General features: G+C 42.8%; 1 protein-coding gene and 1 long non-coding RNA gene across 4 annotated transcripts in view; one reads left to right on the plus strand and one right to left on the minus strand.

Annotated features, from left to right (window-relative positions):
• The first annotated feature begins 1299 nt into the window (after positions 1-1299).
• On the plus strand, positions 1300-23718 carry LOC119695030. 3 transcript variants are annotated; one of them, XR_005255037.1, is made up of 4 exons: positions 1300-2760; positions 19038-20636; positions 22347-22576; positions 23586-23718. It is a non-coding gene; the product is annotated as an uncharacterized LOC119695030 (long non-coding RNA). The 3 variants fall into 3 exon arrangements; XR_005255038.1 differs by having other exon boundaries at positions 20601-20636; XR_005255039.1 differs by lacking the exons at positions 22347-22576; positions 23586-23718 and having other exon boundaries at positions 1300-1773; positions 2590-2760; positions 19038-20801.
• LOC119695028 (transmembrane protein 182-like) overlaps positions 6090-24068 on the minus strand; it is a 34547-nt gene continuing 16568 nt past the window's right edge. Inside the window, exon 6 of the mRNA XM_038122812.1 lies at positions 6090-6900. The gene's annotated coding sequence lies outside the window, so the exon portion shown is untranslated. The remainder of the gene's footprint in view (positions 6901-24068) is intronic.

Raw genomic sequence — 24068 nt, forward strand, 5'->3', positions numbered from 1 at the left:
GAATGGGGTGATTAATTATTTTTCTGTATGACCACCCGTGGATGCTTTAGCTGTAGCCTGGGATGGATCTGTGTTAGTACTTCATGACAGCAAGCTCCAGTCCAGGATGAAAGACTGGGCTGTAATTAGCATTGTACAAGAAAATACCAAGCAAAATATTAATTGCCTCCACATCATAAATTTGACCCATGTCAAATCACTCTCTGGCCGTGCCAAGGAAGGAGAATTTCGCAGCTGGATTTGAAGAAGAATTCCAGTCACTCCTCCTACATATGAAGAGTTATTTGGATAAATGGAGAAAATAGGTTTCTTGACACTATTGGCATCCCAGAACTGAGCTGGTCGAGGTAGAAAAGTTCAGAGCTTGACTGGACCAGATCCTCAGCAACCTGCTCTGTCTGTGAGCAGCAGATGGGCCTGGGTGGCATCTGGGGGCCCAGAGGGGTCCTGTGGAGACACAAAATGCTGATGGTTTGCTGATGGATGAACAGAAAAGGGTATGTTTTAGTGGTATCACAGAGGGAAAAAAACCCTGGGACTTCAGCATAGCCTGGAGGTGTAAACACAGGGAGATTTGCAAGTGGATGTAAAGTCAGTATTGCTTAAAAACAGGCTGAAGAATGAAAAGGCAAATAGTGTGGTGGTATTTTCAATGTTTAGGTACTCATGAGTCTAATCAGCCTGGGGAAGAAAGATGAATACTTCCCTTTAAATCACGTTGAATACCAGAATAGTTGGCTACACAGGACTAGACAGATCAGGAGAGAAGCAAGATGAGCAGAAGGACCATCAGGCAAACCTACCTGACCCCACTGGCTGAAGCTCAGCCCCAGGATGTGTTCTTGCACCACGGCCCTGAGGATCCTAGCAAATGTTTTTGGGGCTGTTCATTGGTGTTATCTCCTCAAAGGGAGGAGGGAGGACCTTGACCCTTCTGTTTTCTGCTTTGGGCATAAACCCCTTATCAAAACCATGCAGAAACATTGTACAACTTTCAGAGTTGTGTTTAGCTGCCTAAATTTCCAACCTGAGCAAATGGAATAACATTTTTATTTATTTATTTATTTATTTATTTATTTATTTATTTACTTCTCCCTGTGCTGCTGCTCGGGGGCAAATACATAAAGATGGAATATTTCCCAATGGAAGCTTTTGACTCCATGTTTAGAGGAGTCATTAGTCACATCACACATGCAAAGTCTGGTGGAATTTGGCAGAGCTGTTTAAAGTTTAACATGGGTAAAGGGATGAACCTTTACCTCAGCTGTGCCGATGGTTACAATACAATGATAATTCATCAGCAGTTTAGTGCTCAGCTTCCTATTAAAATACCCCAGTCAGCCAGGATCAATCCCTACAAATCTGCCAAGAAAGATACAACTTGGATCAAACAATACCATTTTTACTCAGGCTGCACAGACACACTTTGGCTCTGATGTGTTTTCCCGGGTGAATTACAAAAGCAGGATTTGGAGATTCTTCCGTCTCGGGAATTAAATGCTCAGAACTATTGGCTGTCAACTTGAAGAATGTTAGATCTGCATCTCTCCACAACTGTCTTAAGTTTCTTGGAACAGAGCCCAGCTATTAGCAGGGGGTAAATAAGACAAAAATTGACAACAATGTGCATTATAGGGTGAAGCGTGGAAGGCGGAGGTTTAGATGTGAACGGTTAATGGATTTCTTAGAACTGTGGTATTTGATTTGAAGCTTACCATGTTTTTCAAGCAGGTTCACCTCAGCTGATCTCTGAAAACTTAAAAAAAAGAAAAGGTATATTTTGTTCCATTTAAAACATTGCAAAAATGCAGGGTAGTGTTTATTAACATGGTGTGATTTTGGGGCTTGTACAGAACTATTGGTTAAAAATATGTTTTAAATGCGCATTGTTATAAGTTTGTGTTGGTCAGATTCAGTTTGGCTGTTGGTGCAGACTACTACAGTAAAATGAATTCTGCTTGGTGAATTGGGGGTTAAATATCTGTTATTTCCAAGCGTGTTTGTGTTATTTCCAAACTCCTCCTTTTGTTTTTACAACATAGAGTGGGTACAAGGTTGTGAGGTCAGACTGGGAGTGATTCCGCATTTTCAGAAAAGTGGTTTTTGCTTTATTCTTTCTGCTGCCTTATGTGTTTGGACCATAAGAATATTTTTTTCTCCTCTGTGGCATGAGCTGTGCTTTTTATCCTACAGCACATTTACTAGGGACTAGTGATAATTTTACCACAGATTCAGTGAATGAACAGCACAGGTAAAATACGGCAAACTTGTGAAAGACCCCATTTCAACAAGTTTCCAAGGAGCACAAATACAAATACCTTGATGCAAGCCCCAAGCAACATAAACAAACCTAAATAGCTCAGTTCAGCCAGGTACCTCAGCCTGAGGTTATTGAGATGTGCTGTAGCCCTGCTGAATCTACAGGTTTCTTCACATCCATGCACATTTATGGGTGTAAAAACTCCTTGTCTTGGCGAGCAAAGCCAAGCCTTTATTTTGTTCTCTTTATTTCCCTGCTCAAGCAAATTTTTCTGCCTCTCCCTGGACTTCCTTCCTTGGGAAAATACACTCAGTGGTGTTTTTCTGTAGGTTCTGGATACGTTTGTGGAGTTTCAGTGAGTTCCCCCACCCTTCCCCGTGGCGGTGCTGCCTGAGCCTCTCTCCAAGCAGCTGATGAGGCTTTGGGAAGAGCTCGGCTGCCTCTGCACCAGCCTCGATTCCTTCCCAGTGACAACACCAAGTTTCATTGTGGAGCCTGAGGTAGGTTTCTACTCAGATAAATCTGCAGACAGCAGTGATGAATTTTGGCACACGGATTCTAAAAAAGAGTGCACATAATGCCTTCAAAAATTGACTTTACTCATTGGGAAACATCAGCCCCCAGCCCTGTTTTCAGTAACTGTTGTTATATCCCTGTCAATTCATTTTATATCTGGAAACCTCTGTGATTTTATTTATACAAACAATTCTTGATTTTCTATTTTCTCTGGAAGGAATGGAGGAATTTTTAAACTTTGTGTTCCCATGATTGCAGGTGTGTATTATGGCACTGGAAAGGAAATTACTGCCATGTATATATGGCTGATGGAGACCATTCAGGAGTTGTGATGTGCAATGAGAAACTCCCAAAAACTTTGTCAGGGCATGACTTTAGTAGCAAACATAAACCTGAGCTTGAAAATGAGCAGCTGGGTTGCTCTGTTTGGTGAGATCACACAGTCAGCAGGAGTTGGGCTGAGTTGGAGTGACTTTGGGTCTTGTTTTTAGCACAATATCACCCACTTGGGCCAAAGACTCTGTATCAATATAAACTGATAGCTTAGACTCAGTGGTTTCACTCTTATTAGGTCACTGGGTAGAGGAAAATACTAAATGGAAATAATTTGGAATATACCAACAAGTCCCAGGAAAGTAGGAGAGCAGAAAGGTCCGGTGCAGCTTCTCTGGAATTCCTGTAAATGAGGAGTTTCCAGCTCCCATTGATCATTCCTCTTTGCACCATGTGTATAAAATAGCAATTTGAGGTTTCAGGAGTGTCATGTCTGCATGATGAGTCCATCAATTTTCGTTGGCTGCAGGTTTCCCTTCAGTGGCTGGGAAGTAAATTATGAGAAGCTGAAGGAGAAAGCCGTAAATTATTTGGCTCTGCCAACTTCAATATCCGCAGCCTGACGGAGCCTTGATTTGACAACAATCTGCTTGTCAGTCTCTCTTGCAAAATATTAACAGGCTCAATTATCAAATGTGTTATCCAACTGTTAAATCTCATGGATAGAGCAGTCCAAAGTCCAGGGTCAGGCTCCATTTCTCCTCCTGCAGCAAAGCATCTGCTCAGGCTTAGGAGCTGCTCCTTCTTGGCCCATGACAGCAGTGTTTCTTTAGGGTTAGTTGTGGTTTTTTAGGAAATTCAGGCTTTTCTGTGAGAAAAATTGGAAAGAACGGCACAAGTGTCGTTGCTTGGTTGCCCCGGGTGCAGTCGGAGTTTCTGGGAACAGGGAGAGGGAACAGTGCTCCCCAAATCAGCCTCTTTGAAGAGAGAGAAAACAAATGATATGCTTTTAAAAAGCCCCGAGTTTTGGAGGAAGCACCAGCTTACCTTCATGTAAGAGCATTTTACTAAATCAAGTGTATTCTAATCACCAGCAAAAAAATCTCATCTTTCTCTGAAAGACCTTTGGGAAAACCATCCCAACTCAGTAGGGTTTTATCCATCCTCCTGTACTTTTCCTAGGCTATGGTGATGAACAGTAGTCTGTCTTCTCATGCTCTAAATTATGATGGGCCACTGTAGATAAGGGGTTTGTGCTAAACATTAAAAACAGTCACCTGGAAACAAATGAAAGCATGAGTAATAACCACATGCAAATTTCTCTCCCATTTATAACTTGCTAGTAAATGCTGACATTTGGAGAGAGGGAATACTGTACAGGAGGAGGATGTTGGGTTTTGCAATTATAGTCCCAATCCATTCTCAAAAGATTAAAGTTTTACACAGTGGTTGTTCTCGGGAAATTTGCTGAATCCTAATATTTAAGATGAAAGCATAATGAAGGATGATTTTTTTTTTTTAAATTGTCTGATAGGCTTGATTTGCCAGTTCCCACTGAAGCAAAACTTTCCTCTGACTTCAATTATCAGTAAATTGTGTTGACCTCAATAAGGGTTTTTGCAGAACTGGACCCCGTAGCATGAATAGGCTGTTCTGTGCAGAAAAGTGACTGCATGAAAATGGCATCTTCTTACTCATCAGTTCTGCCTCCCGAGGGCACATGAGCTGCTGTGCCTGGCTTTAATGACAGAAATGAGGTTTTGCTGCTCTTTCCTCCTGTGAGACCTCCAGAGCTGCTGGAACCGGGCTGGGAATTGGTGCAACAGTGGCAGAATTTGGGTGGGAAGAGCTGTGTCCCCTTGGTCCTCCACGCCCAGAGGGGTCTGAGCCCCCAGGCTGCATCCCAAAAAGGTGTGAGCTCCAAAGCTGTCCTCCAAAAGGGTGTGACAAAACCCAAATCCTTGTCTGCACACGACAATGAATCAACCATCATTTTCCCACTGGGCTACTCCAGACCGGGAGCTTTAAACGCTCTCTGTTTGACATCCTCCTGATTTATTGCATTTGTAAAGGTGACCTTAAATATTTTAATGGTAATAATTCTTTCAAGGGCTTAAATCAGTAAATGTGCTGTGTTCATATTTTGGCATTATATACTGTAGGCAATTTAATCCATATAAGCAGTTTCAGTGATATTAACACTGTAGGCAAACTGATACTAAAGTTTAAATGTCAGAGAGAGTTTCCATATTACATCTAGTGCAAACAAAGCATTTTTTCTCCAAGTACTGAGGCATAAAATACCAGGAGATAGTAAAGACAGAGAGTGCCAATGAGTCTGAAATAAATAGGAGGTGAAATTTATAGTATTTTCAAATATGTGCCCTATCCAAGGACTGCTGCAGCTGCACAGATCTATAAAATCAGAGATAAGAGAAAAACCTTGTAGCGCTTCACAATAAATGCACCTTCACCAGGGTATCTATCTGGATTTCTGTAACTCCTTGGAGATTTACTATTTCACCTTGGATTTATTTCCCACTGTGCATGGCATGGATGGTATTTCATATTTCCCCCGTTGCCCCACTCGTCATGCAGTAGCAGGTCCCAGTTGTGATCACTGGGCAGGGATGTGGCACCACGAGCCCACCCCTTGCAGGAGGGTGCAAACAGATATGGGCTGGGATGACCCCACCAATATTCACCCAGTGGTGCTACAGGAGCTTGGGATCAGGCACGTTTCCATCCTGTGGCCCCCAAGCTCTGGGTGCCTTCCCACACCCAATGGGCAGCCAAGACTTCACCTAACTGGGGAAAAAAAGCAAGGATTGGGTAAAAAGAAGTGCCCTCCATGGTTTTCAGCTTGTGGTGAGGTGCTGGGTGCTGCCCATGCTGGGATAAATGATGCCTGTGGCTCTCCAGAGCCATTGTCCCTGGGAAGGTGCATCTGAGCCAGCCAAGCACCGGCTCATAAAACCTGTGACAAATGGTCAAAAGGTTTATTGGCCATGTACTGCTGTGCATGACCCCATAAACCAGCAAGGATATGTGGAAACACGGGCTGTTTGTTAGGGTGTTTGCTTGTTAAATAACCTGACCTGCTCTGAAATCTCCTCTGGCATCCCCGGGCTGAAGAAGGGGGGCAACTCAGTAAAAATAAGTAAAGCAACCCATGAATGATGTGTAGGGAGTCACAGGAGGAGGAAGCACAAGTGCTGTCACGGAGGATGAGAGTGGAAGGGAATAACCACCCAGAAATAATGTTTATGAGCTAATTATGTTCTTTTTTTCCTAAGGATTCTTATCCTTGATTTAATCCCTCTGAAGGTCTGGCACAGCTTTGGTGACCATGACTCCTGGGAATGTTCATCACTATCATTTAGGTGGCAGGACTGTGGTACCAGGCTTGGCAGTGCCTCTTTATCTCAGGGAATTTTGAAGGTACTTCAGAAAACTTTAGGCAATTGGATATAAGGGGAAAAATCCTGCTCCTGCTGGGATGGTGAAAAAGGTCCTCAGCCTCCATCCTTCCCTTTCAAGCTAAGCCCTGCCAGACCTTGATGAGATGTCCCAGACCACAGACAAAAAGAGCTCCAGACCCCATGAGAGGAAGGGACAGCCTCTGCCATGAGAAGTTTCTTTTACTATTTAGAAAACTCAAACACAAATAACACCTTCCCAGCTGTGTCATTGCAGCAAGGTGAGACTTTTGTGTTCCAGGCTGAAGGATTCCTCTGGAGCAGCACTTCTTCCATCAGGAGCCCTTGGCAGTATGATGTGACCATCACCTTTTCTGGCCACAGCTCCTGGGTGAACAAGTGACCCAATGCACGATTTGCAAAATCCAGAACCTGTCAAAGTGAGGAAAAAATGAATATGCTCAAGATCTCATTGCAAATCTGCTGAAACAGAGCCAAGATCTTCAATTCATATTCACATCCCTAATCAATATTTCAAGAAAATCAAAGTGTAAAGCTCAACCTGTATAATCGGGGTTCTGCCTTCATCCTGATTGCACTTAATTTCATCAGGGTCACACTGAAGAGCTCATGCTTGTTTAATTCTAAACTGCAATGACAGTCAGAGGAACACAATTTTAGTTGTGGCTCCGTAAGATTTTTTTATTCCAAAGCAATTAAATGGCTTTCTTTGGCCTCCTTAATTTGACAGACTGTAAATAATGGTTGTTTCTCCATAGGAAATGATACCACCATATTTAAAACATATATAGAATGACTTGTAATAACTGCTACTACCTCAATGGATGATAAGCCAATAAATTAAAGCAACAGCACATAAAATGATGAATTCTGGTAGACTTAAGGTGATATAAAATAATTGGAGACTTCACTGCTATTTCCATTTTTAATGGGGTTCTGTGGCAGTGTGTTCTGGCAGCGGGGCTGGGAAGGTAAATTAATCTTTATGCATCATCATCAAGCAGTGTAAACACGGCCAAACTTAATTAGACATAATAGATTGTTAAGTGTCTGCCCCTCAGAGGTGAGATTGCTCTGGCAAGTGATTACAGACTCTCAGGCAAGGTCTTCTTTGAAAGGCTGGTAGTAGCTCTTCCATGCCTCTGACAACAAACCCCATGGAAAAGCCCTGCCAGAGAGGCAGCTTTCCTTGGTCCCAGGGCCATGCACAAATCTGCAGTGAAATATTGATGCAACGTGGCCTGAGGTTGTACTGCTTTGGCAGGAAAAGCTCTTGGTTTACTGCAAAAATACCAACAGGAGTCAGTGAAATCACCAGGGTGGAAGTGCTGGGCCTTCCCAGCTCTTCTTCCCACAGCCATGGGCATCCTGTCCTGCTGGGCTGGACAGCCATGGAGAGGGGAACTGGGCTGAAGTGGGTGTATAAAAATAGCAAAAATCTTACTTGGCACACTGTCTTTTAGACATTATTACACATTAAGTAGAGAAATGCAATGCAGTCTGTTTTTCACTTCTATTTCTGATATTGGCTTTTGTCATTAATTCATTTCTGTGTGATTTTTCTGAGCCTGTTTTACTGTGACCTCTTTCCATGGCAGTAGTTGAACTTACACTTTCATATATAAGTATATATTTATATTTTACTACACATGCTCTTGCTTCTTAATGGACTGAGTTCACTAATTGAACACAAGGTGATAATTTCTGGTATAAAAGTAGCTGCAAAATGTCATTGAGAAATCTCAAAGCTTTTTGTGAGAAATACTGGCAAACAAAATCTGAAAAGAAAGTACGTTTTATTGAACAGTTTCAGTCTGGATTCAATGTCTGTACAGTGTGGACAGCAGAAAATTCAGCAAGAAAATATATTGTAGTCTCAGGGGAATGTTAGTTGTGTCTGCTTTAAAAAAAAATCATTTTGTAGTACAGGTTTGGTGTGTCAAGGTCACGATGAACAGTGGCACGAAGTGGCCAGATGTGGAGATCTTTTTCACACTGTCAAATACCAAAAGGTGTCTTAATAACTGGAAATCAAACTGCAGCATCATCTTGAATGCCTTGATTACTCCAAGGCTCCTTTCGGAGTTCAGCATTCTTGATTTTATTTCCTGATAATTGTGTTAAGAGTTTTCTGCTGCTCAATTGCCTCAGGAATTAGGAGATGGTTTTGAGAGCAGGGGAAGGACTCCCCTGCTATCACAACTCTCCAGGGCAGAAAACATTTCTCATTATGGAAATTATCATAGACATTGTATGAAAAGGAGAAAAAAACCATTTCAGAGCTGTAGGAAAGGTCTACTGCAGACCACCACACTGGACTCATCTTGTTAATCAGGATAAAAACAGCAGAGAAGACAAAAACTTTGAGTTCCCAGCTTTATTTGATCACTACCATCCTTGCAGAGGGGTTTTATGTACTTTAATTTCTATTTTAAGTCTTTAATTCACTTTTTAATTCCCTCTTTGCTAATTTAATATGTTTTGCTCTTTGTTTGCACCACCTAAAACTAAACCAGCTTAATCCATGTATATCTCAGAGTCAGACTCCACCCCTGCATTTGCTTTTGCATTTCCACTCTTTGGTAATAGCTTTTACAAGCAGGCCAGTTAAAATTCTTAATTTTGTTCTAATTCCTCTAAATGCACAATGATTCTTCAACTGGAAAGGAAAGAGAGTAGCTCAGAATGATCCATATGTTGAAGTACTGTATTTTCATCATTTAAATGATAAACTTCCCATCAAATATCCACAAATGTACATTCATGACTCCCATCCAATGATCCATTGGCCAGAGGCACATACATTCTTTTAATTTATTTTGGAGTAAAGGTGCTTTCCTGCCGAGTTCGGATAAGCTTGCTATGCACCAAACAGATGTTCAATAAAAGAGACTTTACTGAATATGACAGAGAAACTCAGGGAAAGAGGATGAAGGAAGGAAAATTACAGGATGTATGGATTCCTTGTTCATCAAACAAGAGGCCATGCTTTTAATCGGGGCCCTTTTATGGATGGAGCAGTAATGAAACAGAAGGAGCGGGGATGTCTTGGAAGAAGGTGACACCAATGTGTTGCTCGTGGTGGAATTATCTTTAGCAAACCCACTGCAAGAGCAGACCAAGTCTCCCCATCCTCTGATGGGTTCAGTTCCTCCCATCATGGGTAAAAAACACCTGCAAAAATTCAGTTGCAGGATCTGGGAGAATTACAAGGTCTGGAGGTGGGCATGTTCCTTCCCACCATGTGAAACGCCCAGTTTTGCTCTCGAAAGGGAAAAGTGATTCTTAAACCACCCAAGCCTTACATCTATTCAGGCTTTTCCGATTTGGAGAAAGGTGCTATTTAAGGAGGAGCTGAGGAGCACAAAGCCAGCCTGATTCATCTTGAGATCAAAGAGGGAATGCTGCCTTTGAGATAAAGATGGCTCTGCTTTGAAAGGTTTCTCCTTTGTTCGGGGATGTCCACCCACCGTGTGGGACAGCTCCTCCTGAGAGACACACACCCGGAGAAAAGCACCTCCCCTGCCTGCTCCCAGCGAGCTTAACCTCCAATTTTGGGATGTCTCCATCAAAGAGAGAGTTCGTGCCTGACCTTCTCCAGCCCCGCCCTGCCTTGGAGCCCAGCGGGGATGGGTCTCCATCTTGCGACAGAGAATTGACTCCACAATGCAATTTTTAAACCTGGAAAATTTTAACACCACACTGGCAACTTTCTTATTCACAAGATGTGAATCCCAATCTTGATTTGCCAAGGAAGGGGAATTGACATTTTCCACCCAGCAATCTGTATGCTTGTCCAGGGACAGTTCATAACCAGCTTTCCTCATTCTACCTTCCACTATGGCTGTGTCAATGTGGTGAATACTGGAACAATTTAAATATTTTTGTGGGCATTTTGGCAAAAAAAATGGTATAGAAGGTGGAACAACTTCTGCAGGTGCAGCTCTTCCATCAGTGCTCTCCATCCAGATTATTTGATGTTCTCAAGATCAGTCCTAATAGTAGTGGAAATGCCTTAGAATGTGGTGTGGAGCAATCAACAAGTGACCTGATTTGGCTGCTGAGGCTTTCTCTTGCTGTAATGGAATGGAGAGAAAAGGTAACAAGGAGTTTCTGGAAAAGGGACCTTTATAATTGAATTTCAGGAACTTTCATTCAGAAGATTCTCAGCTTGGCTTAACTCTCCTACATTCACTTCTTTAGAAGGAACTTCCTTTCTACAACCTACAAAATGTGTATTTCCATGTAGACATGAGATAATAAAGGAAAAGTGAGGGGGATATATGGGGAAAGACAGCAAAAATGAATTGCAAAAGAGGATCTGAAGGAAATAAAAGGTCTAGTGGTAACTGGCATCAGACCTAACTACTCATTTTTTTTAAGAAGCTGCTGAGATGCTCGCCTGAATATTTACCAAGGTCTTCCTGGGCAGAACTTGTTGGTTACCAGCAAGCTGAGACAAGAAATTAACTCAGCTGCAGGACTGTGATGGGCTTCTCCAAAATACACATTGAGACTTGTGAATTTGCACTGGGGAAGCAACACTGTCCCTTTAATAATAAATAGTTTTAGGATTTATCATTAAAACCACCAACCATTCAGAACCAAGGGTCAATAAACAGGAGTTTGCAACATGAAGGATCCTCTGTAGATTTTCTGAGCCATTACTATGTGTGAGTACCTACAACCAGGAGTACCAAGTCTCCACTGCTGCTGATGAATTCACACATGATGCTGAAGTTTCAAAACACTGAAGCCTGGGCAATATTTTTCACAAGATGGATTGGCATTTTTAATAATTCCCAGATCCCAAACACATATGAAATGAGCCCTTGATGAGAAAGGTCTGATTACAAATAACCTGCAGAGAGATGAAAGTTTGTTTTTAATATCTGCCTTTGACTTTCAAGAGGCTTCAAAAGAAGGCAAAGACTAGAAAACAGTTTGATTTAATACTGTTAGATGTGTGAAATAAAATGCTGGACAATAAGAGATGTAAAACAAGCAACAAGTGCAAATGACTTAAATCAAATTAAAGAGCTAATTGAAAATAATGGAATTAAACCCTTTTTTGGTTGTTTTTATTCATCTGGTTTTCAGCACTGTTTGCAACAGCATTTTTTTTTTTTATCTTCTTTACTTTGAAGAACAAACTTTCTCTGCCATGAAAGACAATGATTTTAATCAGGCTCTGAAATGTCATTCTCTGGGGATGTGGCTGTTAAATGCCAGCGAGGAAGAGAAGCTCCATCAACACAAACCAGCGGGGCAGCCACGGAGCGGAGCGGCCTCGGCGTGTGGAGCTCTGATACCACATCCTGATACTGAGACCCTTCAGCTCCCATCACAGAGATCCTCACCAGCACAACCTTGCTTTCATTCTCTCTATATCTAAAGGAATTATTTCTTTGTAACACAGACACTCACAGCTTCAACTGAGCGTATCTTTGGCTCCACGAGTGACCACGAGGTATCTGCTGGTAAATCTCTGTTTTCAGAACAGATCACCCAATGTGGAGTGAGCTTTTGTCGGTTTTGTTTAAGCACCTGAAGGGAAATGGAGTTTGCATGAGGGTATTTGGGTGTTTTTCTATTCATTAAAGGAGTGAGCAGGGGGGTAGGTGTGACTGCAAACCTGCCTGTGCTCCCCATGGCTGCTCCTGGTTCTCCTGGGAGAGAGGAGATGTCCCAGCAGGACCCTGACTGTCCCTATGGCTCCTCACTGTCCCACTTCTATCACCAAGCCTTGCAGTGCCAGGTTGACTTCTCCTTCCTCTCCTCTGCCCACTCCGAAGCCTCCTGCTAATCCTCCAGCTGGGTTTGAGCTCCAGGGCAGGGATGGCTCAGGTGCATTTGCCCAAAGGGCCTGAAGCTTTCAGTGCTTAGAAAAATCCTGCTGAGCAGAATTGAGGATTTTAAGGGTTTTATCAAACTTAAATGATGATTCTGTGATTTTAGAACACATCTGCAGGGGGATGTTACCCACAGACCTTGAATGAGGTTTGGCTTTGCAGAGCAAAATTAAACCTGTTCTAAGCATTTTGTGCAGAAAATTCCCCCATAAAACCCTGTCATCAGTGCTCAGAAAGTTTCTCTCTTTTTTTGACTGCAGGCTCACAGAAATAACTTCCTGTGGAGTTCAGAGCTGGGCAGCACAGCAGGCTCAGCTGCTCCTTGGCTTTAGAGGTTATTTTTGCTTTGCCCCATCCTGCACAGGAGCACACCACGCTTGGAGCAACCTGGTCTAGTGGAAGGTGTCCCTGCCCATGGCAGGGACTGGAATGAGATGACATTTTAATTCCTTCCAACCCAACCCACTCTAAGATTCTGTGATTAACTTTTCTGCCTTTCTCGTGGGCAGTTTAATTTTAAGTCTTGCAGAAGAACAAGGGGAAAACCAACTGAGAAAACACGAGGACAATTCCCCTGCATGTGGCAATGTGGTTTCTTAAATGAAATTATTTCCCCTGTGTACTGCTACACTGCCTCTTCATTAGAGGGACAGGAGAAGTGTGTGCTTGCTCAGTCCTGAGCTCTCATGGTATACAGGGTTTGCATAGAAAAAATCACTCCTGGAGCTAAAAACCAACCTGACACTGCTCCTTGAGTTTGGTGAAATATCCAATCAGTCTCAGTGGGTTTTTCAGGAAAAGGAATAAATAAAATAACAGGAAGGAAAAAAAAAAAAGAAAAAAAAAAACAAGAAGGGGAGGAAATAAAGAAGAGAGAAAACCCACCAACCCTGGTGTGTTCCCATAATAAAGGGTCTAAAAATGCCCCACTCATTGATGCAAAATTACACTTATTGTTTATCCTCCTTCTACTTCACACAGCTTTATACAATACACACCACGAAAAATACAAGCAAACAACCGACACATTAGTTAAGAGACCTTCCATTTTACTTTGGCAGTTCACGATAATGGAATTTAATTGTGGAAAAAGCTGAATAATTTTAGCTGAATGTCATTTGGTTCATTCAAACTGGGAATCAGGGACATTTTTAACAAAGGTTTTCAAACTTCTTTTGAAATCAGGAAGCTGCTGTGCACAGATAAGGGGAGAGGTTTGAGGATTCTCTATCAGAAATTTCAAGGTTTTTTCCATCTGCTTTTTCACATTAACTGGTAATTATCCAGAAAGGCACATAATAGTGCAGAAATGACAGAAGCTGACAAAGGTTTTCCTAAGATATGTAAATTGTCAGTGATAGGCAAGGTGCAACAGAAAGGCTTTCTACAGCACAATTATTTATGCCAGTTTCATTTGCTTTTAGGTAGCACTGATGGTTCTACCCCACTGCCGCCTTTATCACAGGCACTGCACATTCCCTCACCACCAGCACACAGGGAAGGTGGCAAAAACTGAGCTTGGAGCTTGGTGGTCTCCTCCAATGCCTCTATTTTCTGTTAAATACGTGCACAAGGGGCTGTGTGTGGAGATATTTCTGAGGTGGTTGTAACCTTCCCCTTCATTCCTCACGCTGCAGAAATAAATAAAGAACATGATCCTTCCCAGTGAAGCAGCTCCCACATGGTGGTGGTCTCAGAGCCCACCTTCCTCACAGCAGCTGTTTGAGGGAGGAGGTGTTAGAAGGGACACTCAGCTGTTTGTCTCTGAGGTTCATTAGCTCTCTCTCTGCTAATTGCCTAATTCCAGCAGACAGGTGAACCCCTTAGAGCTGCTCAGACAAAGCCCCTTCCTCCAGCTCTCTCTGTGCAGGGCTTCTCTTGATGGGGTTGGAAAGGTGGGTGGTGGGACCATCATTCCTTTTGCCTTTGCAAGTTCATTCTGGGAATGTAGAATTGTGGAATAGTTGGAGCTGGAGGGGACCTTTTGAAGGTCATCCAGTCCAGTTCCCCTCAATGAGCAGGGAGGGCTGATTTGGGTACCCTTGGGTTATACTCCTCAAGGGAGGAAAGATTCCCCTCTCCCTAAATTGTCCACTCAGTCTCAGGAAATATTACCCATGGCATTACAAACATGCCATCCCCCTGCCCTGTCCCAGCAGGGCACCAGGCTGGGCTCCAGCTCTTGAACAGGGTTTTACAAGGATATTTTAAGTCTCTGTTGTACAGGCAGAAAGATTGGGTTTTGATAAATGCCCCTTTGCCAAAGGAGAAGTTGGGCTGGGCTTCTGAGTCCTTTTGGGAACTTAATTCTTATTTAAGTAGAGAGTAAGGGGCTGTGCTGGGAGAAATTCCTGCCTGACCTCCCCCTCACCCAGCTCATACCAGAATTACAAGTTTTAATTAACCTTTCCTGGGAATAGGACTTCTCATGTAACTTCACATGTACCAAGAGCTTATAGGATCTTTAATGGATGGAAGGACTTCACCTGCTGTAGTGGCACCAGAGGTGTTATGGTGGGATAATCACTTCCCATCAGCACCTAAGTGATGTTAAAGTACCCAGACGGGAGGAGTTTCCATGTGTTTGTGGGGGTGGAATTAATTTCCTTTATGATAATAGTCCCTGAAGCTAATGGGTGCTGAGAGAAAGGAAACAAGAAGCAACACAACAGATTTGTATTTTTAAAAAAACCAACAAGATTGCATTTGAAAGTCAATGGGCTTTGTTATTAACTCTAAGGACCTTTTCTTCTATCTGGTGCTTTGTTTTCCCAAATCAGGGAGGTCAAACTCAGTGAAAGGCTTTGGGAGGGATGGAGAGGAAGGATTTCACCCACCAGAGCCTTTGGGCTGCAACTGGTGCCCAAGGTCTGTCCCTGCAGGAACCAGCCTGGGGATACTTGTTTTCCTTATTTTATTTGAGTTTTTTTAAAGACAGATTTTCTTCCAGGGGCTTTTATGCCATAAAGATTCAACAAAAACTTCCAAGAGTTGCTTGGTCAGTGCTGACCCCCACCAGGGTGTGCCAGCTCTGGGGGTTTGGATGAAACATCCCAGCAGCCGATTTTTGGGGGCTGCAGCCCCAAAATAGCTCATGTGCTCATGTTCCCTTTTGTCCCCATTCCTGCTAATTCCCAGGACTCCTTCCTTTCCCTGTGCAGCCCCTGGTAATGCTGGAGAGGCAAAACCAACAGCTCCAGCTGCTGACACTGGGCTGTAGCTCCACTGAACGCTGTGAAAGCAAAATAAAGGCATCAAACGTGCCTGGGTTTAAACAGAAGTTGATAAATTATTAAATGCAAAAGGAAACCCCAGCTCATGCTCAGGGGAGATCCCAGGACAAGATGAGGTGGGGGACCAGATCCCAAGCCCAGCTGGAAATGGATTTTGGGGATATGCAGGTGAATTAAATGAGGTGTGTGGGCCAGCAGCATCCTGCTGATGTTCATGCAGAGCATTTAGGATATTAAAAAATTGCCTGCCTGAGTGGTAATTACATCGTTAAACTTTCTGGATTTCCTTTAGTTTTACTTTTTTTAGGTTTGTTTTTTAAAATAAAGTTTAAATTAGATCAAAAACCACCCAGGCCTGTGAAGATGGTCCCGGGTGGTTTGTGCACAGCAGAGCTGAGGACTTTGGAGTTGTCATGCACAGACATCAGGTGAGAGCTGGCAAAAGCACTTTGAAAAGGCACAAAGGCACTTAAGGACAGAAACCCTGAGGATGCTCAATAAACAATCACAGGAACATGAATGTGACTTTGCCATTGTTGCACATTTCTGCTCCTGTTTGTAATGACATTTTGGCCACTGTCTAAATACACAGAAATGGCCTGAATGCATCATCTGGATTATCTGATGTTAGTTTGAGTTTTTGGAGGTTTTTTCTACAGCCTCTTGGTAGACTTTGAAAGAAGAAAAGGGGGGAAAAAATTAAACATATTTCAGAGTAATTGAACTGTGTTCACATTAACTTACACTAAAATTATTTTTAATTAAATGAACTTCCCCTGTTTGTAGCTGGAAGGTACTTGTGTGAGATAAAAACTCCATTCTAATAACGCTGAGACTCACCAGCACTTAATTAGCATCACAACTCAAGGCACAGGGAGCAGGGAGGTGGGTCTGTGCTGCTGGGTGGGATTTTGGGAAGGGATGCTCAGCCCCCATCCCAGAGCCCACCCAGCGCCGAGAGGAGCACCGGGAGGGGAAATCACACCTAGGATTTGACACAGTTTGTGGCAAAAGCAATTATAATTAACATTATATTAAATATTAAGTCAAGATCATAAAATGTTGATTGGTACTGATTAGCTGCATAATCCATAATTAGAAATCACTGCACCCTTCAGCAGGTACTGTAGTGCCTTGCCAGTGATTTCACCGCTAAATTAAGCGAGTGATTCAGCTTTTGCCCTGAGTTTTACTCCTGCATTTCATTTAGGGCGGAAGCACATCCAGGTAAAGAGAGCCACGGGATCTGTTTCCACTCAGTCTGCTCCCAAAACACCCATCCTAAGGGCAGCTCCCCACCCCTCCCATGCCCATGGAGAAGCAATGGCCAAATTGCCCTTGACCATTCTCAGCTCTGCTTTGGATGTGTCCAAAAGATGTAGGGAGAAGCTTTGGAAGTGCCTGGGGAAGTGCTGGAGTCCCCATCCCTGGAGGGGTTTGAAATCCATGTGGATGTGGCTTTTGGGGACATGGGGCAGTGGTGGCCTTGGCAGTGCTGGGGGATGGCTGGTCACAGTGATCTTAGAGGGTTTTCCCAACCTAAATGATTCCATGACTGGATGGAATTCTGCATCCTCTGAAAATTCCTTGGGTATTTCCTCACCCCAAAACAGGGACCACAGAAGGTTGAGCTGAGGCTGTGCCCTCCTGGCTCAAGCCAAGACAAAGCAGCATTAGGCAGCTCCAAGATAATGATTTCTTTTTGGCCCAAACTCAAAATACACCTCAGGACACCTCAGCAAGGAGGGGGCAAAAAGAGATTTTTTTTATTCTGATTTTATTTTAGAAGACCAAACCCCTCTGTGCCTCACTCTTTAATGGGGTGGAATCAGGGATCCTGTGGGGGAGTTGGTGGCTCTGGGCTGAGGAGCTGCTGCAAGAGGGTGAATTATTCGGGGTGTTATCAAGGCTTGCTGCAGCAGCCCTGCTTTCCCCTAATTTTATGGGTCCATTTATACTGGATATCCATTTGTAATGGATAATGTCATCATCACACACTGGGAAACGCTCGAGTTTTGTTGAAGTAAAGAACAAAGTCCCCTAAACCATGAGATTTTATGTCTTTCCTGCTAATTTCAGTCACTGCCTTGGCTGGAGACCCAGCTGTGATTTTCCACGGTAGAGCTGGATAAAAATAATAAAATTTGGTGGATAAAATCCCGAACCCATGGCAGCCTGTCTGCTCCTACTGGAGCTCCAGCAGCCTCCTTGCAGCCGAGCTGATCCAGAGGGACCCTTGGAGGCTGCGCTGGGCACCTGCTGGCAAACCCAGGGCAGAAAACACATTGTCATAATTTCCTCCTTTCCAAAGGCACTTTGGAGTCCTAGGGAAGAAATCTTTTCATTCCTTCTGCTGTTATCTTCGGCTCTGATTAGCACTGCCTGGGAGTGGAGCTGAGGTTCTGGGCAGAGCCTCAATCAATTCAATCAATGCGGCCGTGACGCTCCAGTGATTTTCCCAACCGAGGGCTGGGTCTAAAAGGAAGGCACAGGGAATCACAGGGAATGTGGTGCTGGGCAGGTGGGGAAAGGCAGGAAAGCTGGGCTGAAATCCCTGTTTCCCTGTGCTGGATATCATGGAATGCAGCTCTGGACTGGGTCAAGGAGGTACTTGCACTCACACACTTGCTCCCACAACATTTTAATTATTCTCCTTATTGTATTAACGGCTATATTTTTATTTAAATAAATGCATTTTTAAATTTATATATATATATGCATTTATATATATTTATATATTATATATATTAATATATTATATATCTTTTTATATAATATATTTATATATTAACTATAATATATATTTATATATTTATATATGATATATGTTTTTATATATATATGTGTGTGTGTGTGTGTGTGTGTGTATATACACATTTTTATTTTAAATTAATGAGATGGCATATACCATCTCCATTTTTAAGAGCTACTTTTGGCTAGTCCAGGGAATCCTCTGCCCTGCCTGAGCTCCTTGAGCAGCCATGTATCCTAAGAAGATCTTTGTCCCACTACAAAGCACCCAAACCCCACTGACATTCTTGCAACAACCTGGGAACACCAGCAAGCACCAGATAATGCTCCCAAACCTGGTGTGTTCTTTGCTGAAGCATTGAGAGGGACTACCTCTGACCCTTCATGTAGGGACTACCTCTGGGTGAGCAGCTAAATAAATAAGTTCAAAAATTTAAGGTTCCCATGCCATGACTATCAAAACCAAGGTATTTCCACTCTTTTGGCATTTTCATTTTAAAAAATAAAAATTAAAAAAAAATAAAAGCAGACTGTCCTCTGTCTGTCACCCTTCCCTGGGCAGGAGTGCAGGAGGTGCTGGGCACAGGGTGCTGCATTCCCAGGATAAAACTGGATTTGCATCTCCTGCCTGGGATGTACAGCAAATCCCTCCATCCAGCAGACAGCCTTTTGGCTTCTGGAATACTGAAAATGTCTCTTTTTCTGCCTGCAGAACCAATGCATTAACTCTGAGCAGGGACAGCAGAAGGAAAGCCTGGAGCTGCTGCTCGCCCTGGAGCTGGAACATCCTTTGAGCAGCAGCAAAGCAAGAGAAAGCAAAACCACCCCTCTAAGATGGCTGCAAACAGAAGGCCTCTGCAGTCCCTCTTTAAACACTGAAGATATTTCCATTTAAAATAGCTACTTAAAGGCAGGTTTAATCTCAAAACAGCATTTTCCACTTTAAAAAAAAAAAATCACATGCACACAAAAAAACCCCACCTTCAAAAATGTCTTGAGTTATTTCTCCTTCAATTTTTTTTTCCAATTAAATTAATTTAAACAGAGTGAAAAATGCTTCATGCCCTAAGAGCCTGAAACCTCTGGTGTCAGCTGAAACGGGCACTTGTGCTCTCAGCTTCAGCCCTCGCTGCAGGCACCTCTGCTTTGAAGCCTTTGAAGTGTTTGTGGCACAGGAAGAGTCTCTCCTCAGAGAACACCAGTTATTTTACAGATATTTAATGTGTGAAGTGTGTGCCTGTGTTTGGGTTCGGATAACGGGGGTTTCACAAGGCAGGTGGGAAAACAGGGACAGGATCTTGACGTGCAGAGCAAAACTGAAGGAAAAACCACCTTGAGACCATCTCTTAAGATGCTTCCAGCCTTCACCAGCACCGTCCTGAAGATGCAGATGAAATTATCTGGCTTTCAGAGGGACCAAATTTGTTTTTAGTGCCTTTAGAATGCATTTACTCTCCCAGCACCAGGATTTCCCTCAGAGGAAAGGATGCCACCAAAACAGCCTGGGGACACCAGGAGCAAGGGGCTGGGGGTGCCCATCCCCACAGGGCAGCTGGAACCAACCCCCGAGCTTATTTTGGGGATGTGATGCAAAAGCCTTGCAATAAATTTCATTAGTGGCTGGATTTTGGAGCTAATTATTTACTCACGTAGTGACCTTGCTTGTGATTTGAGAGGTAAAACCTCTGCCTGCATTTCAGGGGGGGCTGATGCAAAATCCACCTCAGCACCCAGCAGGACCAATTTTGAGGCTGATTTGTTTAAATTGTTACATTTCCCTTCTTTTTTGGGGGTCAGGGGTGCCCAAAGGTTGACGCCTCTTTCAGAACGAGGCACATTTATTCACTGTGCACTGCAATTATTCCAGCTTGTAACCAATGAGGTTTAATTAATATTAAAATCTTAAATCAGCCAGCTCAGCCAATGTTATTTGAGCACTGATGGTTTGTTGAACATCTTCTCTCATGGACTCGTATTTAAATAGAAGAAAATACCAAAAAAAACTTATTATACCTGAAATGGAAAAACAATTATGTTCTGTGACTTTGCAGAGTTATTTGTGAGGATATGTAATATATTTTTGCAGAGTTCCTGTTCTAGGAGAAGCCCTTTCTTCTTGGTGTTTGTTGCTTCTCTTAATGCAAACACAAGGAAATACTGGGTAATGGATAGAGAAATACATAGATAAGGAATATAGATAGATAAGGAATATAGAATAAACCCTCTGTTTTTCAAACAATTGCCCTTCATGCTACTTTATTTTTAATTTTTCCAGCTTTCCTGCAGCTGTCCTTGACTCAGCCAAGGCCAGGTGAGACTTTTTCCTTCTTTGCAGGTCCTGAAGTTTATAAAGCTTCAATCTACTTTTCCATAACCAAATGTTTAGTACCTACCTCTTGTTTTCCTTTGGTATTTCTTTTTAACAGTAGTCCCACTCTTTAACCCACTGGTTCCTTTGGGTTAAACCAAGGGTTCATCTGATCCAGGAGATGAGAGTATCACCTGCCCTCCTAACAATTTCCAAACTAAATGCAGCACAGAATCTTGGCTATATCTAGAAAATATGTGATTCTTATTTTTTTTAATTTAAAGAGGAGGAGAGAATACTTGCAGGAAAAAGGAAAAAAAAAAAAAAAGATGAGAAGGAAGAGAAGAAGATCAGTGAATGTCCAGCATTGATTTAGAAGCAGGCTCTGCCAGGCAGGGGGAAAAGGAGCCTTTCCCAATCCATTCCATTTATGGTTATTAGTATTGATATTGTATTTCTCTTGGTTCCCAAAAGGAAAAGTGAGGAATGAATTAGGAAAAAAAATACTTTTCTGTAAATAATTTTTTCCCAATTCAGATGGTTTTTAGGAAACGAGGGGGGGAAAGAAATCTGCTTCTCAAATGTCAAGGACTTGAAAGACTAAAAATACATCACCGGAATAAATAAATTAACCCAGAAGACAGGACTGATGCTCTGCAGGCATCAGGGATTAAATAAATTCACTAAATTCAAAGTGGTACTGCAGATAAGAGCTCTTTGTGCTGCAGCATGTACAGCTTATTGATTCTGGGATTGAGGTGCTGTGCACTCGTGTAAAGGGGGCTCTGCCTGATATGGCTTAATCCTGCCCCAGCGCACAGCCCCGCGCCGCGCGTGGCGCCCGCTCCCCGCTCCCCATTTATTTTAATTTGGTCTGCGCCTTCGTTTGCTGCACCACATCTGTGCCTCTCCCCCCAGCACTGCCTGAGGGACAAGGGGCACTTCAGGAGGTGCTGGGCCAGCAGGATGGGGCTGCTGCAGGAAAGGGGCCGTGGGCATCTTCCACGGGGATGGAATGCCCGGCACTTCCCTTCTCCAGAGGGTTTTGGGGGCACTGAGGGGACAAGGGGTCCTTAGGGGAGCAGCTCCAGTGGGGATCCTGGCTCTGCACACTCACATTTTGTTACAGGAGCCACCAAGGAATGTGTCTGACCAAGGTCAAAACATGACCTGCACAGATAAGATGAATTTTTCTGGAGAAAAAAAAGAAAAAGTGGAAAGGTTTGTAATAAATCCCAGAGGGGCCATCACACACCCAGCTGGAATGAAGATGGGCAAGTTCCAATTTATCTGTTTTCCATGGCAGAGGGTGTTTTCACCCCCTTGGTCAGATGCTGAACTGTCAAAGTCACTTCACACTAACACAGAAGGACATTTAACTCCTCCTTTGGAAGCTCTCCTGGTGCTCAGCTCAGGTTTCCTCCACAGGTTGCTCTGAAGGGCCAGCAGAGCTCTCCAAACACAGAATTTCATGATTTCCCAAGGAAGAGAAAGACCTCCAGGCCTCTGGAGGTGTGAGGCAGCAGCTGGGCAGGGCAGTGATGCTCTCGGGGTGTGCTGGTCCCCTGGGCCATCTCTCCTTGGGTGAGGTGGAGCCAAGAACCAGCACCTTCCCAGCCTCGGGCATCCTTGGGTGCTGGCTTCCAGAATCACACCAAGAAGAGCTGATCTGACCAAGGGGAAAGGCTTTTATAATTAATTGTTGTCTCTTAGGTACGAGGGAAGAGCTCCATGGCATGAAAGAAGTTGCTACAGGGACTTTTGGGTGACCCCCCCAAACCCCTGCATCTCCCTCAGGTTTGGCAAATCTCCCAATTTCTTTCACCAAAATCAAGCTCTTAATCTCAAGACACCTCTCCTACGTGAGGCTGCCTCCTGAGCACGATCCACAGGGCCCGTGTTTCAACACCCAGGATTCATTAATATTTCCTGCAGAGTGCTCAGTAAGTAGCAAATAAAGCAGGAAGTGTCCCAGATGTTGGAAAGAAAAAATGGAATTATTCATTGCTTACTAACATCAAATGCTAATGTGAGAAAAGCATCCTTGAAGAAATCCTTGACTAAAATTCATCAGAGTGATGTGAAATCACTGTTTTAATTATGCATTTTGAATGTATTTATTAGTCCCGGTTCTGATCTGACTTACAGATGTTTAGCAGTGATAAGGGTCTGCTTCAGCCTTCGGAATTACTCATGATTTATAATGACAAAACTTGGATCAGAATTAGGTCCTTGTCACCACTCTATAATATTCTTTCATCAAACTTCACATTCAACAGATGAAAGCGAACGTGGTTTCTGCAATTTCCAACTCTACCACCGAGCCCATGAGTTCCTTTTTTTAAAATTTCTCCTACAGAAGTGATGACTCTCACAGAAAATTTTGTCTGCTTGAGTTATACTAGCCATGAGAAACTTGAGAGCAAAGGAATTGGAGTCTTTAATCCACCAAAATGATGTATTTGGCCTTGTGCAGGCAATAAACGTGGAATTTTAATGAAAGAGTTAATTGCTTTAATTATGCAACTCTACAATCCCATTCTTTCTTATTGCTGTGACTGTTAGATATATACCTAATATTGAGAGATTCTCCAAATCTTTGGGAAATCCAGTGATTTGATGAGGTTACCCAAAAGCTCAATACCAGACAACAACTGGATGTGCTTAATACCAGATATTTAAAACACCCTCTGTTCAAGAATCATTCAAAGCCATGTGGTTTATTTCCAAAGAATGATGGAATTTTAAACTATTGCTTGTTCTAGAGCTGATCCAGAAAGAGCAAGTCTCCAGGGATGCTTTACTCCCTAAGGCATGAATGCATGATTAAGCTAAATGTATTCCATAAATGCCTTGATGACATTAAACTAAATTTTTTAAAGAACAGATGGAGAAAGTTAATAAATATTTCATTCTATAATATAAAACTCACTTCTATATTCACAACTTCAGGGATCCTCAGCTTCACAGATATCAATAAGTCTGATGGATTTCTTGCTGCATTCTCATTCTTCTGCCCTGGTGTCTCTTATGGGATCATCATTTCTGCATGCTTGGATTGTTTTATGGGATCAGTGAAAGGCAAGTGACTGTAAATCTTGACCTCTTCTGCTCCTGGATTGTATACTTTTATTCTTTGTGACCATAAGTGTTCATCTCCACATTGAATAGATAATTAAATGACAAAAATTATTCAAAGGGAATTTATAGTGAGAAATTATACCTTGAAGAACTGATGGGGAACAGGCACAACCCAAGGAGAATCAGGAAAAAAAAACCAGTTTGGAATGGCCAAATAAAACACTAAAATCTCAGTGTATTTGGGAATGTCATGAAACATCCATTCACTGGGGGAAAAAAAACCCATTATTTTTTTTACCTGCACATCCCAATTCTATTCAAACAAAATTTCTTTTAAGGGAAAACAGTGTGGAT

This window comes from Motacilla alba, chromosome 4A, assembly GCF_015832195.1.
Source record: "Motacilla alba alba isolate MOTALB_02 chromosome 4A, Motacilla_alba_V1.0_pri, whole genome shotgun sequence".
NCBI lineage: Eukaryota > Metazoa > Chordata > Aves > Passeriformes > Motacillidae > Motacilla > Motacilla alba.